The sequence below is a fragment of the Onychostruthus taczanowskii genome, unplaced genomic scaffold, assembly GCF_017590055.1.
Source record: "Onychostruthus taczanowskii isolate IOZ18803 unplaced genomic scaffold, ASM1759005v1 scaffold23, whole genome shotgun sequence".
In the NCBI taxonomy this organism is placed as follows: domain Eukaryota; kingdom Metazoa; phylum Chordata; class Aves; order Passeriformes; family Passeridae; genus Onychostruthus; species Onychostruthus taczanowskii.
Window position 1 is genome coordinate 10,196,618 of NW_024499573.1, and position 21,614 is coordinate 10,218,231.

A 21,614-nucleotide genomic window follows, 5' to 3' on the forward strand; every position below is an offset into this window, starting at 1 on the left:
TTGTATCTCCTCTCTTGTAAGAAACATGGCATCTCCACCACTGATCAGCAAAGGAGTTGACAGGAAAATATTATCTCTGCCATTCAGTATTGTTAGTAGAGCAGCAGAGAGGAGAAACATGGGTTTGTATAGGCAAAAAAACTATCCACAAATCCCCTGGTAGAACTGAGATGCAAAGCAACTGTGAAAAACAGAGAAGATTGATACTGAGAGCTTACAGTTAGTGAGTTTTAGGGACAAAGCTCCCCATTCCCCAAGGGCACTAATAAGACACTCAAATGGCATAAGTAATGCATTGAGATGCTGCATAAAATCACAATATTTTTGAAAAGTGAAAAGGTGTCCTCTCTCAAGGGATATTCAAGTAAAGATATTATGCATTTCATTTTAAAAATATGCAATATGCAGGTACTGTTCAAATACATAGCTGGCTAACAAAAAATTAGTTTATTAACCTTGGACAAATCATTCTTTTTTTTACCTTCTCTTTCTCAAATCTTTACTTTTCCAAATTCCCAAAAAACAAAACTAAACCCAGGAAATACCTCCCCCCACCTCCCCCACACACTTTCTCAGTCTTTCAAGTTGTCTTGTGAAGAAGCAATATATGGATTTCTTTTCCAGTTACCCCTTTCAAAGTCACAAGTTTAACTTCAGGGCAATCTCCCTTTAAATTAAAATGAACCTGCACACAGGGCTGCACATACTAGAAAAGACTGACAGGTATTTTGGTGTATTTCTTTAAAAACAGTAAGAAAAAATTTATACCCACCATTTTTTTATTAGTGTTTATAAAGTCAAATGGCAGCACTTATGTTTTAATAATATGCAATAAAAAGAACATCGTTTTCCAATGACTAGTCTAAATTAGCAACACTGCTGAACGCTAAATGCATAAATATTTTATTCCAAAACACTTACATAGCCTGTGGTTTATAGCTCAAGTAAGCTGCACATTTACAGTCGACCTGTGATAATCAAACCACAGTACGTTAATTCTGAAATATATTTAATACTATTTCTACTTTCAGAAGTACTTACAATACCATTTTACAAAATAAAAAATAAAAATATGTTCCATCTTACCCATACATCTGTGATCATGAGGGTGGCTTTGAAGTCCAGCATTACACATTTCTCTTTCAAGTACTGTTAGAAATAATTTGTTCTTACTTTTCGCATCAGTAATTGCAGTAGGTTTCTATCAATCCTTGGATGACAAACTACAGCTTAGAATCAGGACACCTAAAGCAGGCTTCGGACACTGAATTGATGCACTGTGTTTTAGTGAATTCTATTTTGCAGCAAAGCCCACGTAATTATTAAAAAGAGCTAACTTTCATGGTATGTATTCAGTATGAGTTGGACAAGAATTCAGACTACTGTTTTAAATCCAAATAAATTTGGAACAATCATTTGACTCTCAGGTTTCCACCAACATCAAATTCTTAGCCCCAGGATTAATGGGATCACAAGAACACCAAGGACTTTTTAATTCTTTCAAAGCCTTCCTCCTTCTCTATTGGAGGAATTCTGTGGTTTTCAGAGGAGATGGTAAATGATTCACAAAGTCCCCAAAACAGAGAGAGAGAAATAAATACAGTAACACCGATTCAGATGTTTTCTTTTCAGGAAGGTGGCTCTTTTTTGCTACTCAGGGCTCAGTCTTACGAATGTTTAACAAAGTCCTGGCTCTCCTCCCTCTCACACAGTGTGACAGCTTCAGTACTAAAATGCTAAGAGGTATCCACCTTTCCTACATGGAAGTATAAGAGAAAGGTGTCCTTTCTCTTCTGAGTAGTTTTGAGTACTCATTTTGATCCACAAACATTTGGACTCACCAAGTAAATTTTAGTAATATTACAGAAGATATAAAAATATATAATCACACATATTTAAGGACTGCTCACAATGTTTTTACAGTCAAGGTTTTTTTAATATCCAAAAATGTGTTTTAAAGTACGATATTTAATCTCTAATGTGGAAGGGTAGGGTGGCAGGAGGAACCTCACTTCGTGGCTTAACATTTAACCTCAGAATGCAGTTAAAAATATATGGAAGCAGATAATTTATCAGAACACTTGTCTGCATTCCAAGGCTGCCTTCCAAAGCATCATTTCATTAGTGTGTTATTCTGGGGGAAGAAATCACTGTAAGTCTTAAAAGAAAGCTTCAGATTTTTTTGACATTAGCTTGCTCAGCTAATGAGCTAACATTCCCTTTCAATTAATTCTCTAATTTGCCCAGGAGTTAGCAGATACATACATCTTAATATTACCTGAGACGCCTTTCAAATTATTCCTTTCAAATTATTCCTGCGTATATACTTTTTTAATCCTTTTTGAGCCAGTGACTAAAAGTTGTTTTTAACCATGTCTTGCCCTTTCATCTAGTTTAAATATAACCAGCTTCAAAATAAACTTACCCAACAGACCCAGCCTCCTACTTCAATAGATGCAGCTCTGAAGCTAACAAGGGCCACGGCGAATTATTAACACTAGGCTGATCACTGCATATAAAAACTGATGTTAGGCTGTGTTTACATCCTCACAGGTGTGGTTACTTAACGGGAGAGAAGGGCACTGAAGAACAAGAAGAGCAAACACCTTAAGCCCTGGGGTGGGGAATAGTTAGACCATGATCAGAGAGAGGAAAATAAAAAAAAAAGAGAAGAGCTTGGAGGGAGCAGGGCTGGGATGCAGAAGGCAGCCAGAATAACAAGATCCTGCAGGAGGAGGTTGCAAGGAGGAGTCAAGCAGCCCAGAAAACCACAAAGTCCCATCCCAGCTGGAGGTGGTCCCTGACACCAGGTGTTGTCCATGCAGGCTGCTCCTCTGCTCCCAGTCACGGCTGGGCTCCTCTCCCCATCTCTCCCTCCGTGTTCTCTGACACTGGAGAGGAGCTGAGGACAGTCAGGATTGTCCCTGATCTGAGGCTTGCTCTGGCTCACACAGAGACCCTGTCCCTGCCCACACAGCACTCGCTGCAGTGCCCCTTTCTGACCAGCCAGCTGCCTCCTATATGCATAGATTATTTTTTTTACACCTACGCAGTTGGTCCAAAATATATTAATTTGGCATTGAAGTAGGTTCCATTTCCCAACAAGGGCTGTCCTGCTCAAGGCTTCAGAGTCCTCTCTACTCCAATGCTCCAGAGAGATTGTTGACTCTACACCACCATTATATCATACCTAGCAAGTTTAAAACAAACCCAGATGTCCCTGAAAGGCTACATGATTTATGTGCATTAGCAGCCTTAGAAATACATTTTAAAAGCAGGCAGGATCCCACAGATGCCTAGAAGTCCTCCTGCCTCTCAGCTATGCTCCAATTTTGGAGCTATGGAGCAAATGTTCAGAGTTGCAGCCATCGACAGGAAGCTTCACCCACACATTCTCCCTGACAGACAGAACTGTATTCAAAATCAACACCCCAGAAGCACAACCAGCAGGTTATGCCAGTTGTATTTATCATCCACAACTGTGCTGCCACAGCCTAAACTAATCATGCAGAAAAGCATTTACTCCTGCAGCTTCAAAAGTCAGCTCAGGCTCCAAATTTTAAAGAAAGCATTTTGATCCTCCTAACTTCCCTCTCCATCTGAGACATCCTGAATGCACTATAGACTCATGAACATATTTAGCCCAGATTCCTTTGTCCTTCATTCTTAATACATGTAACCCACAAAGAGTCTGTGCCCTAACTTTTCCAGCTGCTCTGGATGCTCAGAGAGAAGCAGCAGGTTTAAGGAAGTAGGAGGCAAGAGCACGCTGTTCTGAACAATATGAATTGCACAACCTTATCAACTCGTATCTTCTAGAGATGGCTGCATAACATGCTGCAATTTTGGTTTTACTACTGGCAAACAAATGCACCTCAACCTGAAAACAGTCTCTCTTGTTTGTACAGTATGTTTACCTCATTACGTCAATTAAAATAATCCTGACCTGCCAAGAATCTCAAGGTGCCCATAAGCACGCAATCCCCAAATTTTTGGTACAATTTTTGAATGCCACTGTTAAGTTACCAGCTGCTAAGAGATGCAACAAAGTATCGCACTTGTTAATGTTAAAGGAGCAGTAGAAACATGTCATCTTAAAGGAAGCTTAAAACATTAAATACATTGCTTAAAACATTAAATACATTCAGACTTTCTGTTGGGTTCCTAAGGTTTACTGGGGTTTTAAGAACCTTTCCTTGAGTAATCAGCCCTCTCTTGGGCTGGAAAAAAAAGAGCTCTCTCACAAGCCAAGTAACTTCTCTTGTTCATTTGTAACAAAGAAAGATATACAATGTGAAATGCTGAGCACCATCAGAACAAAAAACAAGCTCAGGAAGAATTGTATCCACTTATCTTTAGAGGCCTAAAGATTTTCAGTAGCTTCACACTAACTCAAGAGATTTTTATCCTTCTGCCTTTTGTTTGCTAACCTGACTTCCATTTTTAATGTTCTCCTCCTGCACCATATTCTATCCTTTTATAACTGTGCACAGGGCGGTATCCCGTCTCTTTCTGCCTCTACTCCTTACTAGATGAAGCAAACTTAGCAGCTGCCTCTGGGTGACGAGGAAATGTAGCCCCAGCCTGTCCTACCACCATCCACATTTTCTTTTCCTGTACATGGAAACCCATCCATCAGCTCATCATAATGTGTTTTTACTTCTGGTAGTGTGCAGCTGCTTCAGGATTTGGGGTACAATCCCTCAGGGGAGTTTCTACAGCAATATTTTACAAAAGCCTTGCTACCATTCTTTTTTTTATTATGATTTTTCTTTTCATAAGCTTCCTTACCTTCTTCTGTGTAAGTAAACAAATAAACACATCAAAGATAAACAGACACTGCAGATACAAGAGAATACTAGCCTTAGATGACTACTTTCACAAAACTAAATTGGACTGCCCACCACAAGAATACAAATTTTGAATTACAAATTGAAAGACATAGTAAATTATTGATTTCTTGCTATATGGAGAAGAAATAAACAAGGTGGTCTGCAGGTCTATAAAGAATTGCTTTTCATGTAATTCTATATATTCTCCTTTGCTCTCACTTTCCATATCCAAGCGAACAAAACAACGACAGCTGAACTGAATTAGTGAGCATCCAAAAATATCCAGCCCATCTTTCTTAAAAACACAGAGGGGTGTTTCTAGTTTGCCAAAAAAGAAGCAGTATTTTTAATACTGCAGTCCTCAAACAAACTGCCTCTTGACTGTCTGAATTACAAACTACTGTCTTAGGGAGATAAAACAAAGAATATGTGAATATACAGCCATGGATAGAATGAGCAGCATGGGAATCAGTTGGCAGCCATATCTATACTGTCCCCCATCATATTTTTACTAATTTTTATTCAAACCAATGGTCTGTAAAGTCAAAAGAATTTTGCCAGAGTAAAATCTCAGTGTCTAGCATGGGATTTGTTAGGTTGTTACGTTGTTTTCTTTTGTTTTACATAAAACTTTTCCTATTTTTTGCATATTTGGAGTCATCTGCAGGTATTTTTACCTTCCAAGACCAAGCTGAAATTTTTCCATGGGATTAGGGGCAGAGGAGACAGCAATGGTAAACCTCATGTTGAGGAATTCAAGGGAAACCAAAAATTTGGAAGCACTAGTCATGCTGGAATCCATATATGAATATGAGAAGACATGCTCTCATGTGGTGTCAGGGTTCAGAGGACACATATTTGAAATACTGAGCCTAGTCATTTATTTACAACAAAAACATAGCCAAAGCCAAGTTTCAAAAAACTGCAGGAATTTTAACTGTTGCAGACTTATCTGTGAGCCAGCACAATGCATGCCTAGGCCACATAATGAGTATTTACAAGAGCAAAAATCTTTTCCATCCTCTTCAAAGGGAGTTAGACATCACGTATGAGTGGTTTAAACTGGAAGAAGTCCATGCATAAAGAAGGGAGAACTTTACGGTTGGCCACGATCATGGGACTTCCCTCTTGCAGGAGAGGATTAAAATAGAACCACCTAGACAAGCAACTACAATGTGTAGCTTTTGGAGATACCTTCTCACGGATAATACATGCAAATAATTAAGCAAGAGACTTTGTTGTTTCTATACTGTGATTATTTCTGGTTTTAAATGCCTGGGTGGTGTTTGGAAACTATGGGCAAAAGGTAACTTGGTAGAATGACAAAACAGATTTGGATTTTGAGGTAGGGCAGGGCAGGGCATTAAAATAAAGTGGCATCTTCCTACCATATAAAGGTAGATATGTTTTGAGAGAGAAAAAAACAATTACAGTGCTGTAGGCTGAACTAAAGAAGCATTTGTCTCTCTCTCTCTCTTTTTTTTTTTAAACAAACAAAACACCTCCAACCATTGCATCTTGGTCTGTTCTGTTTTGCTGCCTGCCCAAACACACTTAAAAAAGACAAGGAAGCCATTGAAGGGCCATACAAGGCTCACTAGGTAGCAAGGCAGGAAAGGGGAAACAATGGCCAGTGCTTAGAAGCCTCCCTTCCAACAAATTAGCTGGGTTTATAGCTCTGAAGGACACCTCTCGCCGATCCTGATGGCAGGGCTATTTGCCGAGCTTGGGGAAATAAGTTCAAAGGACAGCAGCATTTCAAGAGTAGGAAGCACTGAGCAAGTTCAGAATCACTGCCCTGTGCCTCCAGGAAAACAAGCCGGTTGGCTTGGAGCACCAGCATAGGAAAAGCTGCACCATCTGATAAAGAAGCATGAGCAAGTCAGATGGGTCTGAAATACAGGCAGATACATCCCTTTTTGCTCTGCTGAATACGATTTTGCAAGTGAATCAGTGATAATTTTTGGAAGGACTTTTCCACTCACTCCAGCCAGCTGCTAAATGAGACTCAAAGAGAAAGCTGGACAGGTACCCACCATGAGACCTGGGGGGCCCCCGGGGAGAGCCCAGCAGGCTGCCCCCACAGGCTGCTGCACTGGAGGATGCATTTGGGCAGAGAGGACAAAACGCCCCACTTTATGCAGTATCCAGCAGGAGCCTGAGAGAAGGAAGGTATGCAAATGGTCCGGGAAACTGTTTCCTTTCAAAAGTGAAAAGCCACAGATCAAAGCTTACTTTTTCTGCTATTACCCTGTATCAAAAAATATGCCTGCAATCATGAGTCAGAGACCTTTAAATAATGTATTATAGGCCCATCTATTTTGAAAAGTGCATTTCGGTACTAAATGAACTAAGATATTAGCTTCATATATATATATATATATATATGTGTGTCTGTGTGTGTGTGTATATGTATTTTATAGATATAAATGACTACTTGATGTATAATGAATTAAAATAAAACACATGCAATGCATCTTTGGAAAGCTTCCATCTGAAACACAACTGCAAAAGCTAAGAATATTTAGTTAGTAAAGAAAATTAATAAAATTAAATCATAAACAATATAGACCCAAGCACATCAATTTACCTTGTGAAAATTCACAAGCCAATAAAAGAAAATATATTTTGAAAAGAAAATACAGTGCATGAGTGACTGACACTGTCATCAAGACCATTAAATCAACACAAGGCAGACAAAGACCAGACGATGCCGGCAGGAATTATATCAAAAGCACCAGCCTGATTAGATGACTGAAATTCAGATATAAGTGGGGCTTTGGACAAGTTCTTTCTTCAAGGGGTAGCTGGAGTGGTACAGTACTACCACTGCCCCCCAACACTTGCCACACTGGCTCAGCACAGCCCACAGAGGAAGTCCACTAAAGTCCTGTGCCTTTCCCACAAGAGAATTTCTTTGCTCTATCAAAGGAACTATCTCCTGTTACTGTAATTCTTGGGCACAGGAGCTGATTGGAGTTATCCAGTGAAGCTCACACCACCGTGGATGGGAGCAAACCCGTCATAGGAGGACAGCTATGGCTCAGCTGTTCTGCCCGGCCAGCTCTGCCTGCCCACACCAATGTCCTCCCGCAGCTCAGCTGCTCATGGAGTGGACACGGGGCTTTAGCCTAATGCACACTTTTCCCTACTGCCTGCTGCAGGATACCATGTATTTTCATATAAAAATAGTATGCAGTGCTGTATAAGACTAAACATAGGTGGAAAACTGCACTGATATGGGAGGGAAAAAATCCTTTATAACATATTACAGGTGCAGAATTGTTACTGTCCTAAACATTTTCCATCCTTGTCTTCTGTGCAAAGCTTGAGACCATCTTGAGGATAAACAACTTTTCAGAAGGCCACCACCAGCCCTTAATACAATTCATGGAAGGCAGAAGTCAAAATTATTTTGATCTTAAATAGTGCATCCCATTTTCTGCTTTATAGTGAGAATAAAAAAAAACCGTGAAATATAAGATAGTCTCAAAACGTCAATTTGGACTGAGTTCCCCAAGCATAGCAGGGAAAAGGCTAATGTTAGAGAAGAATAATCTGCTTACTACATGTCTTGGTAAAGCTTTTCTGGCACTACTGTGCAAGAGTTCTAAGGAAAGGGATATGAACAGCTTATTTTTGAAGTACTTCACTAAAAAAAAATCGGCTTCAGTTTGAATATTCAAACTTTAAAGCAATCTTTTTACAGCCAAGCTTGCCTCCAAGAAATAAAAAACAGATCAACTTTGCCATGTGAACTGGAGGCACAAGCTAAATAGTTTTTGGTACCTATTTATTTGTAAATAGAAACATGGGAGAAGAGACACAGGTCCTTGCTCAGCTGTTTCATTGCTGAAACCAAAATGCTGGAATTTTTTCCTATTTTTTTCCCTTTGCACAGCATTGCAAATAGCTCTCACAGGGAGCCAACCAACCTCTCTTTATCAGCTGAGAAAACCAGGAACTTGGAGAATGCAGTTACTTTCCTCCAAGGTGAAGAGCACAAGGGCTGCAGTGGATAATACTCCGAAGTGTTCATTTTTCCTCTGCTGATTATGAAGAAAGCCTGGATTCTTCAGTTTCTACTGTACTTGTATTTTCACCAAGAAGCGTTTCATTCCATTCATGAAGAAAAACAAGCAAAGCTCTCAGCTCCCAAACTGGAACATTCTTGTCAAAGAATTTAACACATTAGACTGTCAAGATTCAGGAGACTTGATGTAAAAGAACACAACTAGGCAGTGATGACAAAAGGGTAGTTTGACAGCTTATTGACTGAGAATGGCTTTCACACCAGGAGGAAAAGAATAAACATAATTTTTTTGCATGCCAGATATGAAACATGCACTAATATAAGTAACCATACAGATGGCTGACTCTATGGCAGACCTTACAGATAACTGCAGGGTAAAAAATAAGTTTTAAGCCACAAAACGCACTTTAAGCATTCGGCCATCATCTAAAGATCACGACGCAGATGGAAAAGTTGGAGACCAAGGATAAGATTTTGAATGCAGAGTCCAGAGAGTCAAGTCCCTCTGAAAAGGCTTGGAGCCCTACTGCTTCTTACTTCCCTAATGATGCAATTTGGCTTAACAAAACCAATTCTGTCTCCTCAGAAGCTCTGCTTCTGTTATGGCATGATACATGCCACGACATAATCAATTCTCTGTTCTGTTCTAAACTCAAAAAATAGTTTTGTGTTAGCCTATAGAGTTTCCAAAAAGTTACACTCGGTCAAGCTCTACACAGCAGAAATGTCCCTGTTCTGAAGTGCTCTGCTAAATTTTTATCCATCTTCTTCCTGGCTCCTTACTGTTCCTGCCTTTCTGTTATGAATTGCTGTTTTCTGATGTGTCAGACAAATTGAATATATGTCATGCAGAAAGGCAGATTGCTTTTATTTGCTCTCCTGTCCAGCTGTAACTAATCCCTCTGTCACTCTTCTAAATATTCTCCTTCCATTTTAAATCTTGCTACAGCATTTGTGTTGCTCTTAGTGATGTGTGAAATTCTCTCACTCCCTTCTCCTTACCAGCCCCTGGCTACATGCATTCATGCAAAGTAGAAATGTTGACATAAGGTACAGGATGGAGAGGAGTGTGATCAGGGTCCGAGAATGCCACCTCAAGCCTGCTAGTCCATGAGGAACTTAAATTACAAGATTTACAAGGGGTGCACTGGTTGATCTGAGAAGCTGGATGCTGCCTGCTGCTTCAAACCCCCCCCCCCCCCCCCCCAAACCCCCCCCCCCGCCCCCAATTACTGTTTTTTCAGTAGGGATGCATAGTCTATTTATAGACACACATAACACTTTGGTGGCCCATGACCCAGGCTAAAACTAAACTAAACTAGAAAGTGAATTAATACAAACCATTTTGCATCAAGACTCAAAGGTCTACAATTAAAAAGAAGGGATTTTTTTCTCTACAGTTTGCCAATACTTTTTGGCAGTTATGAACAAAGAGCCACCCTTAAACAGAGTGTTTGGATAGCATCTTTAAGCAGGCTCTTTCATTCCTTTTTGGGAACCTGAACAACAGCAACCATGATAAAAGCAACTTCAAGTCACAATAAATACATTGCTCCCATTTAATTCATGTTTTCTCAATACAATTGGTGTGTAAGAGGTCAGAGGAAAAGAAATTTATATACTAGAATGATCATGCTGTCAGGTAGCACATTAAAAACATTTTCTATGACTGTTCCACAATAATAAAAAATGTTTCCATAAATACATAAGCAACAAAAGAAGGGCTAAGGAGAATCTTGGTCCTTTACTGGAAGTGGGGGGAAGCATAGGGACAAAGGATGAGGAAAAGGTTGAGGTACTTAGTGCCATCTTTGCCTCAGTCTTCAATAGTAAGACCAGCTGTTCTTTGGGTACCAAATCCCCTGAACCCAGAGGCAGGGATGGGGAGTAGAATGGAGGCCCTGTAATCCAGGAGGACTGGGCAGTGACCCGCTACACCACTTACACACACAGGTCTGTGGGGCTGGATGGGATCCACCCAAGGGATCCAGTGAGGGAGCTGGCAGAACTGCTCACTGAGCCACTTTCCATCATTTACCAGCTAACCAGGGAGCTCCCAGCTGACTGGAAAGTACAGATGGGCTGAGATGGGATTGGCAGAATTGCACCAACCAATTAAAACAAATACAGTCTTTTTAGCTTTACCTAAGCTTAGCTGCACCATTTCAATTTGCAAACACCACCTTGAAAGTCTTATCAAAGACCTTTGTGTAGTACACTATTTTCCTTATAACCAAACCTCTCTTTCTCTCTCTCATTCCCTCACCTCTAAATACAGTATAAAACCCTTAGAGGTGGAAACAACAAAGGAAAGTCACAGGTGAAAGAAATCTTCCTAATACACACTGTAATGCTACCATCCAGAGCACAGCAACCACAGCTAAACATGGGTTTTTGTTCAAGATTAACAAAACTCCAATGAATGTTTCTTTTCTTTATCAGCACTAAAAATATTCCAACATCCTCATGTCAGCAGTTACACATTTTCAAAAGAGAGTTCTATTAGGCTTGTTTATGATCTCCAAAAAATAATTCCGCAATATTTTGCTTTCCAGATGCCCTCCTCCAAACAGCAACCACAAGCACTGCTGATATCTTTAATTTTTTGAAAAAGTTGTCCAAACAAACATGGAAATCAGTTCTCATCCAAATGTTCAATGAACTCAAGAGTTAGTTACAGAGGTCTTTCTTCGTGAAGCAGTTTTTTTTTCTTTTCAGGTTAAACATATTCTTTTGTATTTAAACTGGATAGTAGTCACGTTTTGGTTTGGTTTTCAAAACATGTTTCTAATCCAACCACTAAATAAAAAAATAAATCCAGAACTGAGCTGTAGCTAAGTGTGAGCATATGTAAAACTGAGCACACTGAGACCATGCAGGGCACTGTTGATCTTGGACACTCAAAGGAATTTTATTCAAAGTTCAATGATCTTCAGCAGTGACTCCCTTAACCTCTTAATTTTCTGTGTTACCTCAGGACACGCAAAATGAAAAAAAAGACCAAAAAAACTGAGTCTCAACTCGTTCAATAGCTCCCAGATAAGTTTTTCCACTTCTTCTCTTAAACTGACAAAATCTAGTGAACTGGGGAAAAGAGAGGGACTACAGGGAAGGAATAGCTTTCTTCAGGGATTATTCTAAGCTCATCTGCACTCTAATGTAGTCCTTTCTTGGGACAGAAAATCCATTCAGAATGTAAATCTATCAAATATGGGAGTATATAAAAGACAATGAGAGCACTGTGGGGTAAAAGAAAGGAAAAAAAGTAACACAGTGAATGTTGCCAGCAGTCCCTATTTGCACCAGTGTCCTCGCTAAGGGGCTGCCACTGAAGAGGAAAGTTAGGCACCACGGACTGCCCATCACCAATATATAACAACATCTGTGTGGCACCTACTTGGGGCCAAAATCAAACCTAAGACTGGCGCAGGAAGGCTCTCCACTGCAGCACCATTCTCCACAGTCCTTCCTCTTTCAAAACCAAGTTTAAGCAGTATGAACAGAGGTGCTGTCAGCCAGCTAGACACGTTAACAAACGGTATGGTAATCACCTACATATTAAAGGGGGAAGTTGAAGCCAAGATTTTACAGTATGATTAATGGTTTCTGGATGAACAGTTCAAGGTACTGTGAAGAAATGCTGAGTTCAGCTTCTGGAGAAAAAAAAAAAAAAAAATCAGGCTCCTCTAACATCCCTTAAGCTAAACCAGCTTTGGGTTCCCCAACCACTGTTTTGGGATACTTGCCATGAGGGCCTTGAGAGAACTACCTTCTACCTTGGGAAATTAATTAAGCTGCAATACATCACATTTAAAAGCCCGTGTCCTTGCTTCAGGTTGCACTTCGATCTTTGCTCAGCCAGCCTCTGGGGTGGGGTGAAGGTGCATTCAGAGATGGGAAAAATAAAAGGTCTTTCCTGAGGGCCTGGACGGGTGAGTGAGTTTCCATGAGGTAAGTGAGGGTGTGAGCCCATGGGCATGCTGCAATGGCCCCAGTGTCTGTTCATCCCCAGGGGGAACACAGGGCACCCTGCTGCCAGCAGAGCACGCACACACACACACACACACACAGACAGACAGACAGAGACACTCACACTCACACACACAGACACACACACACACACTCAAACACACTCACACACTCAGACACACACACACACACTCTCTCACACTCACACTCAGACACACACATTCAGACACACACACGCTCACACACTCACACACACACGGTGGGACCATCCCTGCTCACCCTGCAGCTCCAGCCCACGCTGCCTCAGTGCCCATGCAGCCACTGCCACAGCCCAGGAGGCGCAGGAGGCTGGCTGCCCACCCCAGCCCCAGCCCCAGTCCCAGCCCCAGGCAGTGCTGTGGGGAGACACTCCACCCAAGAGGGGAGTGAGCATGTGGGGGCTCATCTGGAGGGGGGGGCTTGGCCTGCCAGGGCCGTGTGACACCAGGCAGACATGGGCAGTGTAGGTCAGCGGATTTGCTGGTGGTGACTGTGAGGAATGGGGTCCAAAACCACCTGAGAGCATTTGGCCTTGGGCTAGGTCACTGTATGCCTCTCACACAGCGATGATCACTCAAACATCAGTCAAATATTGTTCACTTTGAGACACAACAGCTACAGCTTTGTATTCACAGAGGTCTCTCTGCTCTCCTTCTCTGCTTCCCAAACCTGAGACTGTCCTTTGCCCACCTTCAGAGCAGCTCTGCTCTCCAAGCATGCAGTATGGGTGGCCACCGGGGCCTTCTGGCCACCAGGGCCTTCTGCACCCAACGGAGCAGCTGCCCGCCAGCAGCAATCCAGGGGCACTGCACTGACCTCCACTTCCTTTGCTTCCTTGATGGGCTGGGACTCTGAAAGAGCTGAGGAACACCTAGCATGTGCTTGTGGAAGGGGCAGACATAAAACCAGGTCTGTTTTCATACAAGGCTAAAGATAAATCAGCAGAAAGGATAAAGGACATCTGAACACTGTGATGAGTCTCCATGCAAAGGCAGCTGAATCCCTGCTGAAAGGGGATTTCAGGGAGCTTATGACAGCAAGGAATAGTTGTCTCAGTCCACTGAGCTTCAAGTCTTCTCCTCTCCTGACATCTAATATACCCCTCAAAATTGATCTCTGTGTGTGTAGGGGCCACATCAGATAACTACACTGTTTAGCTGCTCCTGGGGATACATCTGCAACAAAAAGATTAAAACAGCAAGAAACTCAGATCACCTCTGTTCTGGCATTGCCTGAAAACCAGAAGGCAGCTGGAGAAGATGCTTCCTTTGTCTTCATATTTAACTGCTTGTAGATCTTGGATGTGTTTATGGCTCAGCCTGAAACACCTGAAAATGCCTGTGTACTAGGCACACTGGACTCATTCAGCAGAGCCCAGTTTTATGAGTGAGATGAAGCTCAGCCTTCTTTCTACACTCACAGAAGACACACATTCAGGCTTAAAAAAAAAAATCCTTCTTTTGCTAACCAAAGACACTAATAAAATGGCACTGGCAGACTGTTCTCTTCTCTTATATAATTTTCCATGCAGAAAATATTTTATGTACCCGCTGAATTCTTTCTTTCATGCTACTCTGTTAAACTTCTGATTAGAAGACAAAAAAATATTCTTGCAATAGCTGTTTCCATGTATAGGTGGGTCAAGAATCTTCTTCATCGCCACAATACCTACATAGTGCAACTATCCACCAAAGAGAAACATAAATTCCATGGAATTACTGCAGCAGCATTGAAGTGCATAAAATGCCAAACCATACAGAAAGTTAATAGATTTGTTTATGGACTAGACAAGGTTTAATTAAACCAGGCAGCTCTGAAGAACAGTAAATCCTCTCTCTTTTTGTCTTCCCCTCCCCCCCCCTCCCGCCCCTTTCTTTTCTAGAGTATCTTTCTCCTAGTGGCTTTCCTCTTCCTAATAATCCCATCACAAATGACAGATATGTTATCAGTCATCACTGGGATTTGACACATTCTTAATACCTGTCATGACAGCTCTGAAGTCTGCATGCTACCCCATTGTATTCCAAAGCATTTGCAGGAGGTAATGGACACATCAAATACAAGTCAATGGCTCTGCTTTATTGAACAGCTGAAGGCTTGCAATATAGAAGGAGATGTTTAAAAAAAAACCCTAATTGTGATTATTCAAAATCACAGACATAGTAATTAAATATAAAACCGTATATAATGTGGCAGTGGATTGCTGTCCCCAAACAGAGTCTCTCCTGGTACCTTGGGTCTCTATTTTGCTTTAATAGAGAACCTAATGCAGAAACGAGGTGCGAGTCATGGCTAGAACCAGAGTCAACATCAAACACCTGAATTGATACAAGGACAGTGGGATTGTGAAGTGTGTCACTCACAGCACGTGCCAATACTGCCAAGGAGTAAATGTGAGTGCAGCAGAACGTGAGTTTGAGAAGTGTCTCCCTGATGGGGACACAAGGAAAAGACAGCTTCTTACCACTGAGCAATAAGGACAAGGAACACCAACTAACAGGCTTTGTACGAGTCCATTGCTAATGCCTGTTGATCTCTGTGGACCTCTTAACACAGGTAGTTTTGTTTTCTTTTGTTCAAGCCCTCAAAAGAGCTGCAACAGATACAGCAACCTGCAGAAAAAAATCAATACACAGCTCTCCAAGCAGATAAATTTTATTTTGATCAAATTCTAGTATTATTTCAGGTGACTCTGCTCATCTATGTGTAATACTTTTCAGGCACAAAAAAAGAAAAAAAAAAGTTTGCTGTAACATTTCTTCCAAGCCTTAAACTTGCAAAAGCTTCTCTCAGTTGAGCCCAGCTGCTGCAAAGCATCATATAGCTACAGTCTCTGCCAACAGCATATGAGCTGCATGACAGCAGTGTGCTCTGCCATTAGTAAATGCAATGGCTTGTTGTTCTCAATTCATTTACAATTTTGCACAAAAGCAGAAAAAAACCCACCCCCAACAAAAACAAAAACCCCACACAGATTAGAGACAAAGCAGTCCTGTGTAACTCAAGGCCCTTTCAGCAAGGCGATAAAGCCAAGGCAGAATTGTGAGCTGGAGTCAAAAGGAAGTGTCCCATTGACATAATGAGCTCTGGAGCAGGTCTGCAGGGAAGAAGACAGGCAAAACACATTCAGCCACCTAAGTGATTTCATGTCCTCTGGATAAAATTAGTTAACGAGTATGCTGTGGTTTAAGAATCTTGAGGCATTGTTTGCATGTGCAAGAAATGGATGAGCAAACTGGGATTCCTTACAATGCAATTTTATTTAGGAGAGATGCAAGAGTAAGTTTGGCACCAATCAAGCACTTGGGAACAACGTGATGGTATTTACAGGGGTGGGAATATTCTCAGGATGCAGCAAATCCTATTCCAGGGATCTAAAGCACTGCAGTAACAGCACTGGTCGAGTGTAAGCTCATCTATCCAGCTGAAGCACTTTGAAAAAAGCTGAAAGGTGAAGTTTACTTTAGTAGGCTTCTCACCAGATCAGATACTGCCTGTTCTTGAGTGGCCAGTGTGAAAACATAGCACAAACGAACATGGTATCACATTTTCTGATGATGATCTTACACCAGGGCCAATTACAGATTAAATATGTACTGTGAGCTGAGCTTAGGTTGCATGGAGGCAAAATCATGGCAGCACAGCCCCACTGAGAAGTCTCCCAGCAAATATTCCTGTCTGGCTTCGGTCCAAGGAGCATTACTGCTTCTCCTGCTGCCTACACTCCCCACTTATTCCTTTCATACACTCTCTCAGCTGTAAGCAAATCAACATGCCAATCCCTTGGGACACATGGCTTAGCTGATACTTAAGACTTGCCATTCGGCTTTGTGCTTTGGACATTGATTTCCATTGTCTCAGCTATCACGCAACAAAAGGGCATTTAATTGCTGTCTCATTTCGTCTGGGGGAGAAGAGGAGAACAACTTTTTCCAGCCCTGATTGATGGCAGCCATTAGCACCTCCTAGCACAATACTGACTTACTAGAAGCATGATTTACATGTGAAGTTCAGCGCCACACAAGTGAATCAGATTTGCAGCTATGCTTACTTGAATAACTTCAGAGACAAAATCTTCACATGAAATGAATTTGCAGAAATGCTTACACTGGCCACCTATTTGAAGAGAAAACTTCAAAGATTAAGGAGGTTTGTTGAGACCTCCTAGAAACAAAAGAAAGTTCAGCAGAGATCTCACAGTTTTTGTTTCACTTGTCAAGTGCTCTACCATGTAGGTGCTTTAACGGTTGTAAAAGGAAAAAAACCCAAAAAACACCCAATCAATATGATTTGCACTTATTTACATACATTTAACATTATGAAACACCTCATATCCACTAGGCATCAAAATTCCCAATTACATACTAAGAAAGGCAGTGCTGAAGAATCCCACAAACTTTTTTCCCTTTTTCATGTGAGCATTTCTATTTTCTTTGTGATGGAGGAAAGAAGAAAATTAATATCCACATTTAATATCCTCCATGTTCTGGAGAGCAATAAGCCACATGCCTTAGTGTTCAAGTCAAACTGCTGATAGTGGATTTTTAGTACTCATCTCATTTTATTAAAAAGCAAAAGGATGCAAATCCTTTTTTCAAAGAAACAACTAGATTAGTGAAGGCTTCTTGAAATAGCACCTTTAATCAGTCCTGTTATGTGAAACTTGCAGTAATTTCAGTAAAATTTGATGTAGTTTGATGCAGCTTATCAAAACATTTAATAATTGCAAAATATAAGATCAAGCACCTTTTGAACACCAGACTTTCCAGTCAGACATAGAAACGAGCTGAGGCACTAGATATTATCAGACACACCTTTTTACATTTTTTGGAAGATGTACCACAGGAGAGGCAGATTGAGAAAAGCTGACTTTCAGCAAGGCAATGATGTACAGCCAAACACGCAAGCACTGATGTTGTCTCAGCTGTGGGAGCACTAACCCTGGCCAGGCAGAGGCTTTCTGAAACCATGCTAGCTATACCCACAAAAAACCACTTCTGACTACTTTCAGAACATATGCTCTGTTGTTCACATAATTGGTTTAAAATTCCACAGCAAAATTACTCTGCAATTACTTGCTTTCAGTGAGTCCACTTCTTACATTCGCATCCCCCACAGGACCCACCTTTGTTCCTCAGTGATACTCATCCTGCCTGATGTGCATTTCTAAATAAGCTTAAATAGTGGCTATTTCTGTGTTATTTCATGCTTTTCCCTACTTTTTGAAAAATCATGATTTTAGGTACATAAATGAGTGTGTGGTGGCAGAATGCACATTTTTGGTTTAGAACAGCTGTTTTCACTTTTTATTCATTCTGTAGCACATATGCATGGAAAACTGTATTTTGATTCTTCCTTTCCCCATTTGCTTTTAAGGGAAAATAAAACTTAAAACACAGAAGCATCCAAAAACAATCAAACAACACCCTCCAAAAAAAACAAACCAAAACAAAAAACTACTAAAAAACCTACACAAAATCCCTCCCAAACTGGCATGAGGTCAGATATTAAACACTAGAACACACTTGTTTCCTTAACTTGGCTCTTCCTAAATTTTGTTTTCCCCTCCCACTGTTTCCTTTCCCTTTGGTGCCGGGCAGGAGACATGTGTTTCCCTTGCTGGAAAGGCTGAGTGTTATATTCCAAAAAGTTCAGTCTATGGACAGTCATTACTGGTAACTGTGAGGAAGGTGGTTCACAGGATCCCAGTCTCTCCTTCCCCTCCAGGCTTGTGCCAGACTGGAACCAGAGCTCTCAGTGGCAGCACCTCCAGGAGCATCACAAGCACCAAGAAAGCTGCCAAAATGGATTTAAACCACTTTGCAGCTGAAGAACAGACCGAGAACCATGTTTGTGCAACCCATTTATCAATCTTGCTTCAGATCTCTTTGGCTACTAGAGAATAAAGAAGAAGGTTTTACATGCTGGTTTCTGAGAAGCCAAGCCAACACACGCTAATCAATGTGAACAGATCCTGCAAAAGAAGCTGATCAAATCTCTCCGATCATCCTCAGAGTCACAGTCAAACCCACACACCTTCGAGATTCAGGTCAGCCACACAGCTGCTCAGCATCCCCTGGGAGACTCAGAATGTGAGTGCAAAATTAGGGCAAGCACAGCAGTAGGCTGCAGCGTGTTGCTGGCAGAGGCACAAACCTGCTCCTCTACCCAGCACACCATCTATAAATAGGTTTATGAATACAGAACCTCTGCCAAGCTATTCTTGCTTTTTTTCCCCTTTGCTAATTTTTAATGCCTCTTGCAAGACTGACTCCTAGAAGTTTTATCTCCATTAGTAGTAATAAACACTTATTAAATGCTCCAGCAATGTCTGAAAGTCTTGATAAATAGCAATACATTTGTCTAGAAAACCAGAATATGATTTTGCATTTAGAAAAAACTCTATTGTATTAAAAAAAAAAATGAGCTTACCTGAAAACAGAAAATTCACATGAAAAATCTGTGTGCACTCCACAGCTTGGGAAACAAGAACCCACTTCTGGCACTTCAAGAGGAGACAAGGCGGTGTCAGTGCTTGCTCTTGTTCAGCTGTGCTCCTGGGGGAAGCAGCTGAGCCCCAGAGCTGAACCCTGGGCTGTGCCCCTCACTCTTCGCACCTGGAACAAGAAGAGAGGCGCTCAGCTCCCTCGGCACAGGAGCAGCACGGCATTCCACAGCCCGGGCACAGTGAGGGATGCCGACCCTGGCCCACTGCTGCACACTCAACACAGCCCCAGAGAAGGGCAAACTCAGCACAGCTGCCATTGGTGATAAGCAGGGCTCTCTGCTCCTCTGCACCGCAGGTGCCCTCTCAAGATACCCCGGGGACACGCAAAGCTCTCTACAGAGCATCCTAACTCTCCCTCGGAGGGACCACTTTTCTAGATAACAGTAGCCCCATAACAAACCTGCTAAAGCCCAGACTATAACAAGAACACTTTATGGTAAGAATTTTGTTTTGAGCTGCCAGTTTTTGGGTGACCAAACCAGCCAGGACTAATTTCTAACAGGGACATTAACCAAGGACTCAAATTACCTTGTACTTTCATCTGGTATCATTCTCTTGCAACTCTGTTTTTTCCCTTTCTCTCTCAACCCTCACATATTTCACCATCCATTTTCAAGGATGGATGACTAAATGAAGCCTTTTATTAAGGCTCAATTTTCAAAAGCAATGTCACCTTCCAGTTTCCCTTTGCTTCAGAAATTAGCTTCTCGGGGCATTTTCGTGAAAAGCCTACATCTATACTTATTTAAACTTTCTGGGGAATAATTGAGTATGGAAAGTAAGGTTTAGCCTGATTAAATTTTTATTTCCATCTAAAAATAAAAGGAAATGCATAGTAAAGAACTAGGAAAGCTTGAGTTTCCCTATTTTTTTTTTTTAACTTCTGAAAGATGAAGACAAGGGAGACGTATTACAATAAATTCTTTTCAGAATTCCCAAGAAACTTACGACCATATTCTTAAGTTTGGAGGTATGTAGAGCTGACTGCTAAATACTTGATACGTTCTGAGCTAGCTGCCTGAGCTAGCTGACCTTACTGGCCCCGATTTGAGCTATAGGACTGCACGACCTCTGGGGCTCCCTTCCAAACCCAGTTATCCTATTATTTTTTCCAAAAGGAATGAAGACTAGTCTGTGCTTTTCAGAAACATAGCCAATCTTTTTTTCATGTTTGCCACCACTTTTACTGGATGCATCTTCTCCAACAAGGAACCTTTCAACAGCCAAAATCTATACTCATTTTATACATGAATACTCTAAGTTATTTCAATTCCAAATTATCAGAAGTACTTTGTCATACAAACAGAAAGGATTTAATGCATTTAGGTAAAACTAGCCTGGTAAGAAAACTAGGAATGAATCCTAAGTCCTCTACTAGGTAACACTAAAGAAGGAACTGGGGGTAAAAGACAGTGGCGGGTATTTCCTGTAGAAGAAACTCCAACTTTACAGTAATTTTCTAGCTGTGATTCTAAAGGCAGGACAGCATTTTTTAAACCAGCTCTCACGTCACATGGCTGTCAGTCCTGTCTGCAGCGAAAGCAGTGGATTCCTTCGCACAGTCCGCAGCTCTCCCTGCCAGCACCACCCTCCAGTCACACCTCCCCGTGCCACGGCCCAGGGTCACACACAAGCCCCATCTCCTGTGGATCATCACATGGCCGCTTCCCAGCCCTCCAGCTGCCTCCATCGTGGCCGTGTGTCAAACCTTTTAGCTGGCCAACACGTTTAGTCCACAGTAAAAAGCTGACTTTTCAAAGAGTGTCTTGGAAGATAAACATTCTGAGGCTTTCTTCCCCTCCAAAATTCTTAAACATGTGTGTTTCTTTATTAATACTAAAAACAACCCCTTGTGCAATGCAGCAATATCTTTTTCTGTTTCTCTGTGTACCTGCTCTCAGCAGAGAGGAATAGAGACATTATTTAATAGATAAGATATTCAGGGAATAAAGTACAGGAATGCCAGTCCTAAAATATCATAAGGACAAGATATTAAAATAAAAAATAAAAATACTTTCTCCATCATTAAGGTGAAGGAATGCCATTAAGGGTTGGAAATTTCTCCTCAAATATAAGTGAGGCTTATTCCTGTTGCTCTGACACTTCTGTCATGGCTGTCTTCTCCCTTCCCCTTCTCCAAGGGGGAAATGCCTTATCCCTTAATCCCAGCAACACACTAGCCATCAGACTCTGTCACTGCTTCTGCTGCAAGGGAATACTGAGACAAGAAAGG

At 41.4% G+C, this 21,614-nt stretch overlaps 1 protein-coding gene across 2 annotated transcripts in view; it reads right to left on the reverse strand.

Moving 5' to 3' along the window:
* The window catches only part of PLXNB2 (plexin B2), a 251,059-nt gene that overhangs the window by 151,020 nt on the left and 78,425 nt on the right, over window positions 1-21,614 (reverse strand). For both annotated transcript variants that reach the window (XM_041405443.1, XM_041405444.1), the window contains exon 3: window positions 19,306-19,490. The gene's annotated coding sequence lies outside the window, so the exon portion shown is untranslated. The remainder of the gene's footprint in view (window positions 1-19,305; window positions 19,491-21,614) is intronic.